The following is a 13,149-nucleotide window of genomic DNA, read 5'->3' on the forward strand; positions in this document are numbered from 1 at the left end:
TTGTAAGTGCTGCTCTGATCCTGTGATTTTCCAGTGCTGCAGAGTCAAAACTGCCTCTGTCTGCAGCATTATAAAGAGCTGGGAAAAGAATTGTCAGGAGTGCACCACCCCCTGACAACCAGGAGGCCGAGGAGCAGTGTGCTCCTGAAGATCGGATCTTGGGACAAATCCTTTAACCTCTTTACCCTAAAGGGTGGTTTGCACGTTCATGACCAGGCCAATATTTACAATTCAGACCACTGTCCCTTTACGAGGTAATAACTCTGGAACGCTTCCATCGATCCCGGTGATTCTGACATTATTTTCTCATGACATATTGTACTTCATGTTAGTGGTAAATTGTCATTCATATAAAAAAACAGAAATTTGGTGAAAATTTTGAAAATTTCGCAATTTTCCAACTTTGAATTTTTATGCCCTTAAATCACAGAGATATGGCACACAAAACACTTAATAAGTTAAATTTCCCACATGTTTACTTTACATCAGCACAATTTTGGAACCAAAATTTTTTTTTTTAGTTAGGAAGTTATAAGGGTTAAAAGTTCACCAGCGATTTCTCGTTTTTGCAACACCATTATATTTTTAGGGACCACATCACATTTGAAGTCACTTTAAGGGGTATATATGATATAAAATACCCAAAAGTGACACCATTCTAAAAACTGCACCCCTCAAGGTGCTCAAAACCACATTCAAGAAGTTTATTAACCCTTCAGGTGCTTCACAGGAATTTTTTGAATGTTTAAAATAAATGAACATTTAACTTTTTTTCACAAAAAAATTACTTCAGGTCCAATTTTTTTTATTTTACCAAGGGTAACAGGAGAAATTGGACTGCAAAAGTTATTGTGCAATTTGTCCTGAGTACGCTGATACCTGATATGTGGGGGAAAACAATGTTTCGGCACATGGCAGAGCTAAGAAGGGAAGGAGCGCCGTTTGACTTTTTCAATGCAAAATTGGCTGGAATTCAGATCGGACGCCATGTCATGTTTGGAGAGCCCCTGATGTGCCCAAACAGTGGAAAGCCCCCACAAATGACACCATTTTGGAAACTAGACCCCTCAAGGAACTTATCTAGATATGTGGTGAGAACTTTGAACCCCCAAGGGTAACAGGACCCCAAAAGTTATTGTGCAATTTGTCTTGCATATGCTGATACCCCACATGTGGGGGTAAACCACTATTTGGGCGCATGGCAGAGCTCGGAAGGGAAGAAGCGCCATTTGACTTTTTTGGCTGAAATTGGGATCGGACTCCATGCCGCGTTTGGAGAGCCCCTGATGTGCCTAAACAGTGGAAACCCTGCACAAATGACATCATTTTGGAAACTAGACCCCACAAGGAACTTATCTAGATGTGTGGTGAGCACTTTGAACCCCCAAGGGCTTCACAGAAGTTTATAACGCCCGGACGTAAAAATAAAAAAATCATATTTTTTTCCACAAAAATGATATGTTTGCCCCCAATTTTTTATTTTCCTATGGGTAACAGGAGAAATTGGACCCCAAAAGTTGTTTTTCAATTTGCCCTGAGTAAGCTGATACCCCATATGTGGGGGTAAAACACTGTTTGGGTGCATGGTAGAGCTTGGAAGGAGCACCATTTGACTTTTTCAACGCAGAACGCTGGAATTGAGATCAGACGCCATGTTGCATTTGGAGAGCACCTGATATGCCCAAACAGTGGAAACCCCCCCAATTATAACTCCAACCCTAACCCCAACACCCCCTAACCCTAATCTCAGCCCTAAGCCAAGCCCTAACCCTAACCCTAACCCTAGCCCTAACGGGAAAATGGAAATAAATACATTTTTTTAATTTTATTATTTTTCCCTAACTAAGGGGGTGATAACGGGGGGTTTGATTTACTATTTATGGTGGTTTTTATATTTGGCAGCTGTCACACGCTAAAAGACGCTTTTTATTGTAAAAATAGTTTTTGCATCACCACATTTTGAGAGGTATAATTTTTCCATATTTTGACCCACTGAGTCATGTGAGGTCTTATTTTTTGTGGGACGAGTTGACGTTTTTATTGGTACCATTTTTGGGTATGTGACTTTTTTTATCGCTTTTTATTCCGATTTTTGGGACGCAGAATGAACAAAAACCAGCGTTTCATGAATTTCTTTTGGGGGGGTGCGTTTACACCGTTCCGTGTGTGGTAAAATTGATAAAGCGGTTTTATTCTTCGGGTCAGTACAGTTACAGCGATACCTCACTTTTGTCGTTTTTTATGTTTTGGCGCTTTTATGCAATAAAAACAATTTTATGCAAAAAACAATTATTTTTGCATCGCTTTATTCTGCGAGCTATTATAACTTTTTTATTTTTTCGCTGATGACGCTGTATGGCGGCTCGTTTTTTGCGGGACAAGATGATGTTTTCAGCGGTACCATGGTTATTTATATCCGTCTTTTTAATTGCGCATTTTGCACATTTTGTTCGGCGGTATGATAATAAAGCCTTGTTTTTTGCTTCGTTTTTTATTTTTATTTTTTAAGGGGTTCGCTAAAGGGGTTAACTAGTGGGACAGTTTTATAGGGCGGGTCGTTATGGAAGCAGCGATACTAAATATGTGTACTTTTATTGTTTTTTTTTGTTTCCAAAAAATGAATTTATTAGGGAATATTTTTTTTTTTTAATTTATTTGGCGATTTTTTTATAAATTATTTTTACACTTTTTTTTTTTTTACTTTATTACATTGTCCCAGGGGGGACATCACTGTCACACTGTCACATCACAGATCGCTGTGACAGATCAGCGATCTGACATTGGCGCTGCACCAGGCTCTCTGCAGGCACTGAGGAAGCTGCCTCCCTGCAGGCCCCCGAAGGTTCCACGGCCATATTGAATCCGGGGACCTGCAAGGAAGGAGGACCTGCAGCAGCGCTGCACATCGCGCTGCTCTGGGGGTTTCAGGGAAGCACGGGGGGAGCCCCCTCCCTGACGATGCTTCTCTAAACCCCCGTACACTGCAATCATGTTTGATCGCAGTGTGCCAGGGTTTAACATGCAGGGGCGGTCCGTGACCACCCCTGACACATAGTGCCAGGTGTCAGCTGTGATAATCAGCTGACACCTGGCCGTGATCAGCGGCGCCCCCCCCGGAGCGCCGTTGATCGCATTGACGTACTATCCTATCCTCGGTCATAGGGGTCCTGGTACCGTGCACGGTCTGATGTCAGAAAGGGGTTAAGCTATTGTTCTTTTTTCCTGCATTTACCATGTGGGATAGATCACATAATTTTTCAATATTTTGGGCTTTTATGGAAAAGGTAAACCTTATCGATGAATTCTTTCGATTTTCTTATACTTAAAGGGATTTGTTCCCACTGTACATTGCTGTAGAGCGCCCCGATGGTGACCGATACAAGAAGAAAGGTTACTTACCTACGGGATCAGGAGAGATGTCGCCTTTCAGCCGCCGCTGATTGTCTGCAGCCCATCAGGGGACATAAGCACCGCCACGAGACCGTCAGGGGGCGCAGCGCTCAGAGATGTTCCCATCCGGGAGGTGTTGTACACTTTCTTCCTAATTGATTGAGATAATCGAAGAGTGTCGTCCATTAATGAACAATCCCTTTAAAAATATGGGAAAAAGAGAATTGTATTTTTAAAAATTTGCTTAAAAAAGATGCAAAAATGGCAAAAATAGAATCCTCTCCTCTTCCCATATTGTACATATAACCAAATAATAAAGAATTAAAGTAGTTTTGCTTCATCCCTAATAGTCCAGACTGTTGGAATATGATGTCATTTATGCTGCAGAATTATGAAAAAAGAAAAACGAATTGTGAGAAGATCTATGATGGTAGATTCAGAGTCAGATTCTCGTCATGGATCGTTCTCAGAATTGAGATCACACATCAGACAGTGTGTGCAGGGGATGTAGCTCAGTGGTAGAGCGCATGCTTTGCATGTATGAGGCCCCGGGTTCAATCCCCGGTATCTCCACATTTTTGTGACAAATAACAAGAAAACTTCCAAAATATTCAGAAATCTGATAAATGTGCGGAAATTCACCAGTCTGGATGTAACACGAAGCCCGGAATCAGCGCTAAATATCAGACAGATTTGCTTTTGTTGAGGATTCTATGCATAATAACTGTCAGACCCCAGGGGGCGCTGTAACCAGCACTATACATGTACAGACCGACATCGCTAGAGACCACAGAGGAGCAGATTGTGTTTGCAGACCCCTGATCCAGTTATTCTGAGGCTGTGAAATTATAGCCTCCCGAACCTCCCCCTACCTGCCGCTGCTCCCCGATTTGTAGGCTCCGCACAACGTTTCGAAAGATGCATATCTAATGCTGGCAGGTGGAAGGAGGTTCGCATAGTAGCAGTATTATGCAGGCACTGAATGGTAGCCTTATGTGTGCACTGTATGGTAGTATTATGTGGGATCAGTGATGTGGATTTTTTGATTGATATAGATATATATCTCTGTGCATACTGTGGCCTGTCCTAATTAGACAGAGTCTTATTGAGCGCTCAAAGGAAAAGAGGAAGCTACACTTAGTTAGCAACAACTCATTCCAGCAGAACTCTGGAAACTTTATTGAATATACTTGGTTTTATCAGCTGTACAGAAAGGAGTGGTTACTCATTAACATAAGGCTGAACTTCTTATCAAATTGGTCAGTTTAAATACATGAGCATATATGGGTGTCCGACCTGGGGTTACTTAGACACCATGTGATTTACTGTCCGGAGTCTTGCACTCGTCAGCAAGTCTCCAATATCGGCTGGACCATCGGGCCTTACTTCCTCATTCCCTATGTCTGTTAGATATTTCTCAAGTCAGAAGACAATGCTGTCATGAGATGACTGGGTAGCAGGTCAACTTCCACCAACTAGTTATAAGGTTCAAACTGTGAATATGTATTTGTATGCATATGGCTATATAAGAATACATGAATATATGGAGTATATAGCAGTATGTAGCCTATAGCAGGCAAGTGAGATCTATATGAAATACATATACATATATATTTCCATAATGGTAGTATTATGTGTGCACTGTATAGTAATATTATGTGGGAACAGTATGGTAGTATTATGTGTGCGCTGTACGGTAGTATTATGTGTGCGCTGTATGGTAGTATTATGGGGCTGGGTGCTGTATGTAGTATTATTTGTGCGCTTTGTGCTAGCTTTATGTGGGCTCTGTATGGTAGAATTATGTGGGTGCTGTAGGGTAGTATTATTTGGGCAATGTAGGGTAGTATTATGTGGGATTTCTATGGTAGTATTATAAGTGCTCTGTATGATAGTATCATGTGGGCTTATTTTATTTTATTTTTTTTTAATTTGCTTAAAAAAAGATGCAAAAATGGCAAAAATAGAATCCCCTCCTCTTCCCATATTGTACATATAACCAAATAATAAAGAATTAAAGTAGTTTTGCTTCGTCCCTAATAGTCCAGACTGTTGGAATATGATGTCATTTATGCTGCAGAATTATGAAAAAAGAAAAACGAATTGTGAGAAGATCTATGATGGTAGATTCAGAGTCAGATTCTCGTCATGGATCGTTCTCAGAATTGAGATCACACATCAGACAGTGTGTGCAGGGGATGTAGCTCAGTGGTAGAGCGCATGCTTTGCATGTATGAGGCCCCGGGTTCAATCCCCGGCATCTCCAGCTTTTGTGTCACATAACAAGAGAACTTCCAAAATATTCCGAAATCTGATAAATGTGCGGAAATTCACCAGTCTTCTGTCTGGATGTAACACGAAGACCTGACTCAGCGCTAAATATCAGACAGATTTGCTTTTGTTGAGGATTCTATGTAGAATAACTGTCGGACACCAGGGGGCGCTGTAACCAGCACTATACATGTACAGACCGACATCGCTAGAGACTACAGAGGAGCAGATTGTGTTTGCAGACCCCTGGTCCAGTTACTCTGAGGCTGTGAAATGATAGCCCCCCAAACCACCCCCTACCTGCCGCTGCTCCCAGATTTGTAGGCTCCGCACGTTTCCAAAGATGCATATGTAATGCTGGCAGGTGGAAGGAGGTTCGCATAGAATCTGTATTATGCAGGCACTGAATGGTAGTATTATGTGGGCTCTGTATGGTAGTATAATGTGTGCTCTGTATGGTAGTATTATGGAGCTGGGTGCTGTATGTAGTATTATTTGAGCGCTTTATGCTAGTTTTATGTGGGCTCTGTATGGTTGTATTATGTGGGCTCTGTATGGTAGTATTATGTGGGCTCTGTATGGTAGTATTATGTGGGCTCTGTATGGTAGTATTATGTGGGTGCTGTATGGTAGTATTATGTGGGCTCTGTATGGTAATATTATGTGGGTGCTGTATGGTATTATTATGTGGGCTCTGTATGGTAGTATTATGTGTGCTCTGTATGGTAGTATTATGGAGCTGGGTGCTGTATGTAGTATTATTTGAGCGCTTTATGCTAGTTTTATGTGGGCTCTGTATGGTTGTATTATGTGGGCTCTGTATGGTAGTATTATGTGGGCTCTGTATGGTAATATTATGTGGGTATTGTATGGTAGTATTATGTGGGTGCTGTATGGTAGTATTATGTGGGCTCTGTATGGTAATATTATGTGGGTGCTGTATGGTAGTATTATGTGGGCTCTGTATGGTAATATTATGAGGGCTCTGTATGGTAATATTATGTGAGTGCTGTAAGGTAATATTATGTGGGCTCTATATAGTAGTGTTATCTGTGCTCTGTATGGTAGTATGGGGCTGGGTGCGGTATGTAGTATTATTTGTGCGCTTTATGCTAGTATTATGTGGGCTCTGTATGGTTGTATTATGTGGGCACTGTATGGTTGTATTATGTGGGCTCTGTATGTTAATATTATGGGGGCTCTGTATGGTAGTATGTTTTCTCTGTATGGTTTTATTATGTGAGCTCTGTATAGTAATATTATGTGTGCGCTGAATGGTAGTATTATGTGGGCTCTGTATGGTAATATTATGGGGGCTGTGTATAGTTGTATTATGTGGGCTCTGTATGGTAATATTATGTGGGCTCTGTATGGTTGTATTATGTGGGCTCTGTATGGTAATATTACGTGGGCCCTATTTGGTAGTATTATGCTAGCACTTTGTAGCAGTATTTGTTATGAACTGAACTTAACCCATTATATTGTGGACATTTATAAACAGTCCTACCTATAATTGCTCCAACACCACAGTGCTATACCATACTGTCTGTATAAGGCTATGTGCACACGGTGCGGATCCTCCTGCAGATTTTTCCGTGCGGATTTTACTAAATCCTCAGTTTAATGACCTGGATTTTTCCTGCGGATTTCTTCCTTTTTTTGCGGTTTTACTGCCGTTTTTATGCGGTTTTACACTGCGGTTTTCCACCTGTGGATTTGTAGAATGGAGCAGGTGGAAAACTGCAGCAAAACCGCACAAAAGAAGTGACATGCTGCTTTTTATTTCCGCACAAAAACCGGGCGGAGAAATCCGCAGCATGTGCACAGCGGTTTTTTTTACATAGGCTATAATGGTACTGTACATCACCTGCAGTACTGCAGCGGCGAATCCGCAGTAGGAACCGCACCGTGTGCACAGACCCTAATGTTTCCACTCCAGGACCTGTCTCCTATAAAACTTATATTTTAAGATTCATCAGTTTTTGACCCACATTCTTTTGCTGTTGTAGTTTATAAGCCTGTAGCTTCCAGCTCCACCATTTTTTGAAAGGGAGTGCAGCTTATCTTGGAGTTGGTGAAGCTGAGCGCATTTGAAAAATTCATCATAATTTAGAGCATAAAAGTCATTACTGCTGCAGCCAATCAGTGAGCTCAGCGGCTCGTGCTGTCTACCCAGGTAGCGCTCATGCAGTTGTAGGGGATGTAGCTCAGTGGTAGAGTGCATGCTTTGCATGTATGATCCCCTGGGTTCAATGCCCGGCATAAAGAACATTATAACATCTAAATTCAGAAATCTGAAAAAATGTGAGTAACATTCCCTGGTCATCTGTCTGGATGTAGCACAAGGATCAGACTCACTATTAAGTATCAGAACAACTAATTTTTAAGAATTATGTGTCAGACACTAGGGGCCGGTGTAATCAGAACATAGCGGATGAAAAATTATATACTTTCAAAGTATAAAAATGATTTTGTGATTTTTTTTCTCTAACACTCGAAAAAAAAAAAATTTTCACAATTCTCACAGGGATAAACATGCGATCCTGTGATTGCACTGATAATGCACAGTACTACTTATGTACTGCTGTGCACTAACCTGTCAGTGTTTAGCTGCAGCCTATCGGGGATCTGATAGAATAATGTATAGGGCAAGAACAGAGGTCAAAGTTAGGACTTTGGTTACCGTAAGAATCCAAGCGGGGGGGTGCTGACAGAGGGAGCGACCTTCAGCTGTCGAGCTCCTTAGATACCTCAATCACTATTGATAACAGCATCTGAGGAGTTAAAGTGCTGGGATCGGAGATAGGTCTGGTCCCAGCACACACAGAAGGAGATCACCTGTGTATAACCACTGACTCTTGCTGCAGATGGTCACAACTTTTGTGCCCGTGCCATCCCCCCAAAAATAAGATTTTTGAAAAAGAAGGATTCCCGGTGCACAACCTCAGCATAAAATATGACCGTGCCATTATTAGCCTACAGGCTGCTTATATTAGTTGGATCTGGAGTTCTCTTTGCCTATTTATCATGAGATCTCAATAAAAGATTCACTAAATCATAAAATTCTCTCTGCGTTCAGCCACCACTAGAGGGAGCTCCTAGCAAGTGATAACAGCTCCCACTGAACCCTGTGATAAATCAGTGAGCTCCCTCTAGTGGTGAGAGAATTGTGCAAAAGTGCTCAGAGAGGGGTTTCTGGGAATTAAAATTATTCCAAAAATCTCCAAATCAGAAATTTTTTTGTATGTTTTAAAATGTAGAAGGAAATCTGGATGAAGTGCCGCTGTGTTATGCAGATTAACACCCACCTGTCATGGTCGGAGATCTACCTATAAGATGCTACAGTCAGTAGGGATTGCAGCATTTTGGTGTTACAGAGTTGGGGTCCTCTTTCGTCCCACTGAACCCACAGCAGAGCAATTGTGGGGTGCTGAGCAGCTGTTAAGGAAGCTGCAGGTCTTATAAAGTCCACAAGAGGGCCTAAAATCTCTTCACACTGATTTGTAAAGACTTTTATCAATGGCAGCTGTTATAACCTGATATCATAAAACATCTGTTAGATTCACAGAACTCTTGCCTATAGTAGTATTTAAAAAATTAAAATGACAAAGGGAAAGTTAGGAGGTGTCAGGGTAATCAATATGATAAAACATAAAATGGAAAATTGTGGAGTGAATAAAAGATAATAACCCTGCGACCAAGAAGCCGGACTGAAGTAGTGACCACATAATTTTTCAATATTTTGGGCTTTTATGGAAAAGGTAAATCTTATTATCGATGAATTCTTTCGATTTTCTTATACTTAAAGGGATTGGTTCCCACTGTACATTGCTGTAGAGCGCCCCGATGGTGCCCGATACAAGAAGAAAGGTAACTTACCTACGGGATCAGGAGAGATGCCGCCTTTCAGCCGCAGCTGATTGTCTGCAGCCCATCAGGGGACATAAGCACCGCTACGAGACCATCAGGGGGCGCAGCGCTCGGAGATGTTCCCATCCGGGAGATGGGAATTAAAGTAGTTTTGCTTCGTCCCTAATGGTCCAGACTGTTGGAATATGATGTCATTTATGCTGCAGAATTATGAAAAAAGAAAAACGAATTGTGAGAAGCTCTATGATGGTAGATTCAGAGTCAGATTCTCGTCATGGATCGTTCTCAGAATTGAGATCACACATCAGACAGTGTGTGCAGGGGATGTAGCTCAGTGGTAGAGCGCATGCTTTGCATGTATGAGGCCCCGGGTTCAATCCCCGGCATCTCCAGCTTTTGTGTCAAATAACAAGAAAACTTACAAAATATTCAAAAATCTGATAAATGTCTTCTGTCTGGATGTAACACGAAGACCGGACTCAGCACTAAATATCAGACAGATTTGCTTTTGTTGAGAATTCTATGTAGAATAACTGTCAGACACCAGGGGGCGCTGTAACCAGCACTATACATGTACAGACCGACATCGCTATAGACCACAGAGGAGCAGATTGTATTTGTAGACAGGGCTGCCACTAGGAATTTTGGGGCACCCTGGAGACTCCGGACAGGCTCCACCCCAGCGTCGCCTCCACCCTCGAACTGTCCACAGTCAAAAGATTGTTTAAGCCGCCGCCACGACAAGGTAGACTTTTGGCCAGTACCTACTCTACTCTAACCTATTAAACATTTGTGAAAATATCCAATACAATTTAGGTATATTTTTATTTATTTTTCAATTTTTAAAATGACCAATAATATCACATACAGGGGACAAATACCAGCGCACCATGACTAGACACCATATTACCACCACTTAGTGACCTATACTACCACATACAAGGAACAAATACCACCGCACCATGACCAGACCACATATTACCACCACAGTGACCGAATAATACCACATACAAGGAACAAATACCCCCGAAGAAGCCAACACGAAATGCGCGTTGGGGCTGCGTTCTTGTGGGTCCCTGACTGAGGCATTATGGGTAAGAGCAGAGTTTACACTATGTTTTGGATTGTGGCTCTATACTAATTTACAGTCATATGTTAAAGTTTTTAACTGATGGACTCAGTTATATTTCTGGTTTCAAATGAGGTTTATTGTACTAACAGAAAATGTGCAATCTGCATTTAAACAAAATTTGACTGGTGCAAAAGTATGGGCACCCTTATCATTTTCTTGATTTGAACACTCCTAACTACTTTTTACTGACTTCCTGAAGCACTAAGGCTGGTTTCACATTTGCGTTTTTTTGCGCTTGAAAAAACGCATACGTGCGCATGCGTTTTTTCCCCTATATTTAACATGGGTGCGCATACCTGCGCGCTGGCATGCGCACGTATGCGATTTTCATGCGCTGCGTTTTTTTGGGGTGTGCGTTTGTATTTCACAGACGCTACATGTTGCATTTTTTGGTCCTGGAAAAAAACGCATGCGCACGTATGCGCACGTTTTGCGCTAAAAATGGCCATTATAGCCTATGGATGCGCATACGTGCGCACTGGCATGCGCATGTATGCGTTTTTTTAGCGCTGCGTTTTTTTGGTGGTGACCACTTGTTGTACTAGTTATAAACTTCTAAAGTCAAAAAAAAAAGTCTATATAAAGGAGGTGCCTGCCAAAACTCTTGCCACTACTACACTGACAGATTGGAGAGCAGACAGTCACCAAGGAACACATTATCAGCGCAAGAATGTGAGTATATTACATTATATGCCTGTCCTTTTAAATTATGTATGTACTAATGATTTTTATTATTTTTACATGCAGTATGTCTTCAGAATCCGAATATTCCCCATCGCGGCAGGAATTGGCGCAAGCAGACAGTGAGGTGATTATTTTCGTGCATCTGGTAAGTATATCTGCTGCTACTCCAAATCTCTTACGTTTTTTTCAACTTTTTTAAGACATCATCCTCATCATCTTCTGCGGACGGGACTTCTGAGGGCGAAGAGCAGGAGCAGCGAAGCCAAGTCCCGGTGGTGATACGGAATGTATGTATCAAATGATTTGTAATGTTCTTTATTTTTTATCTTCTATTTTTACTCTTTTTTTATGTTTCTTTTTTTTGTAACTTTTTATTCAATTTAAATTTGATTATTCTAATGAATGTGTTTTGTCTAGGTTCCACAACGGGATGAAGACGTCTACCTGGATAATGAGCAGCTCATCAGCCTGGTCCAGGAGCGTGCGCCGTTGTGGGACAGCCGTGACCGGCTGTACAAGGACAATGTGGTGACCCGGCGGCTATGGAATGAGGTGGCCGCAGCGTTGATGGATGGCTGGGACAGCGCCACAGCATCCTCCAAAAAGGCGTTTAGTGAGTATTTCCCTGCTCTGTATTGTGCCGCAGTGACTGTTGTCCTTGACGGCACTGTTGGGTTTCGTGCTAGGTATATTCTAGCAGGAAACCCAACAGTGTCATCGGGCTCTACAGTGACTGCTTTGAGTATTGTATTGCTATATTGTGCCGCAGTGACTGTTGTCCTTGACGGCACTGTTGGGTTTCGTGCTAGGTATATTCTAGCAGGAAACCCAACAGTGTCATCGGGCTCTACAGTGACTGCTTTGAGTATTGTATTGCTATATTGTGCCGCAGTGACTGTTGTCCTTGACGGCACTGTTGGGTTTCGTGCTAGGTATATTCTAGCAGGAAACCCAACAGTGTCATCGGGCTCTACAGTGACTGCTTTGAGTATTGTATTGCTATATTGTGCCGCAGTGACTGTTGTCCTAGACGGCACTGTTGGGTTTCGTGCTAGGTATATTCTAGCAGGAAACCCAACAGTGTCATCGGGCTCTACAGTGACTGCTTTGAGTATTGTATTGCTATATTGTGCCGCAGTGACTGTTGTCCTTGACGGCACTGTTGGGTTTCGTGCTAGGTATATTCTAGCAGGAAACCCAACAGTGTCATCGGGCTCTACAGTGACTGCTTTGAGTATTGTATTGCTATATTGTGCCGCAGTGACTGTTGTCCTTGACGGCACTGTTGGGTTTCGTGCTAGGTATATTCTAGCAGGAAACCCAACAGTGTCATCGGGCTCTACAGTGACTGCTTTGAGTATTGTATTGCTATATTGTGCCGCAGTGACTGTTGTCCTTGACGGCACTGTTTTTTTTTTCCCAACAGTGGACAAAGTCCGAACACGTTGGCGTTCGATCAAGGACCGCTTCAACAGTGATGTTCGTGCTGAGGGCCAGGTTCGCAGTGGATCTGCGTCAAGGACCAGAACTAGATACCGTCACTATCACACAGTTCCTAAGACCGGTCCTTGCCACGAGATCGTAAGTATTATAAATTTTGGGTTTTTATTTTTATTAATCTGTGTTTTTCTAATCCACAGCTGATGCTTCTTGTAAAGGCATGGTAGTAATGATTTTCCTTTCTTCCACAGCACCTGGAGCAGCACCCTGCAACCTGGCCCTGGAGCGGTCCTTCCTCGGACGTCCTCTGACCCGTCCCAGCCATCCGACAGCCAGGAAGCACCTTGCAGGTCAGCCACACA

General features: G+C 42.3%; 3 non-coding genes across 3 annotated transcripts; all 3 read left to right on the plus strand.

The window, feature by feature from the left end:
* The first annotated feature begins 3,891 nt into the window (after window positions 1–3,891).
* On the plus strand, window positions 3,892–3,963 carry TRNAA-UGC (transfer RNA alanine (anticodon UGC)). The gene has a single exon. It is a non-coding gene; the product is annotated as a tRNA-Ala (tRNA).
* Window positions 3,964–5,584: 1,621 nt separating this feature from the next.
* On the plus strand, window positions 5,585–5,656 carry TRNAA-UGC (transfer RNA alanine (anticodon UGC)). The gene has a single exon. It is a non-coding gene; the product is annotated as a tRNA-Ala (tRNA).
* A 4,195-nt stretch (window positions 5,657–9,851) lies between these two features.
* On the plus strand, window positions 9,852–9,923 carry TRNAA-UGC (transfer RNA alanine (anticodon UGC)). Its single transcript has one exon. It is a non-coding gene; the product is annotated as a tRNA-Ala (tRNA).
* The last annotated feature ends 3,226 nt before the right edge of the window (window positions 9,924–13,149 follow it).

This window comes from Dendrobates tinctorius, unplaced genomic scaffold (genome assembly GCF_039654945.1).
Source record: "Dendrobates tinctorius isolate UK_male_01 unplaced genomic scaffold, ASM3965494v1 ptg000021l, whole genome shotgun sequence".
In the NCBI taxonomy this organism is placed as follows: Eukaryota; Metazoa; Chordata; class Amphibia; order Anura; family Dendrobatidae; genus Dendrobates; species Dendrobates tinctorius.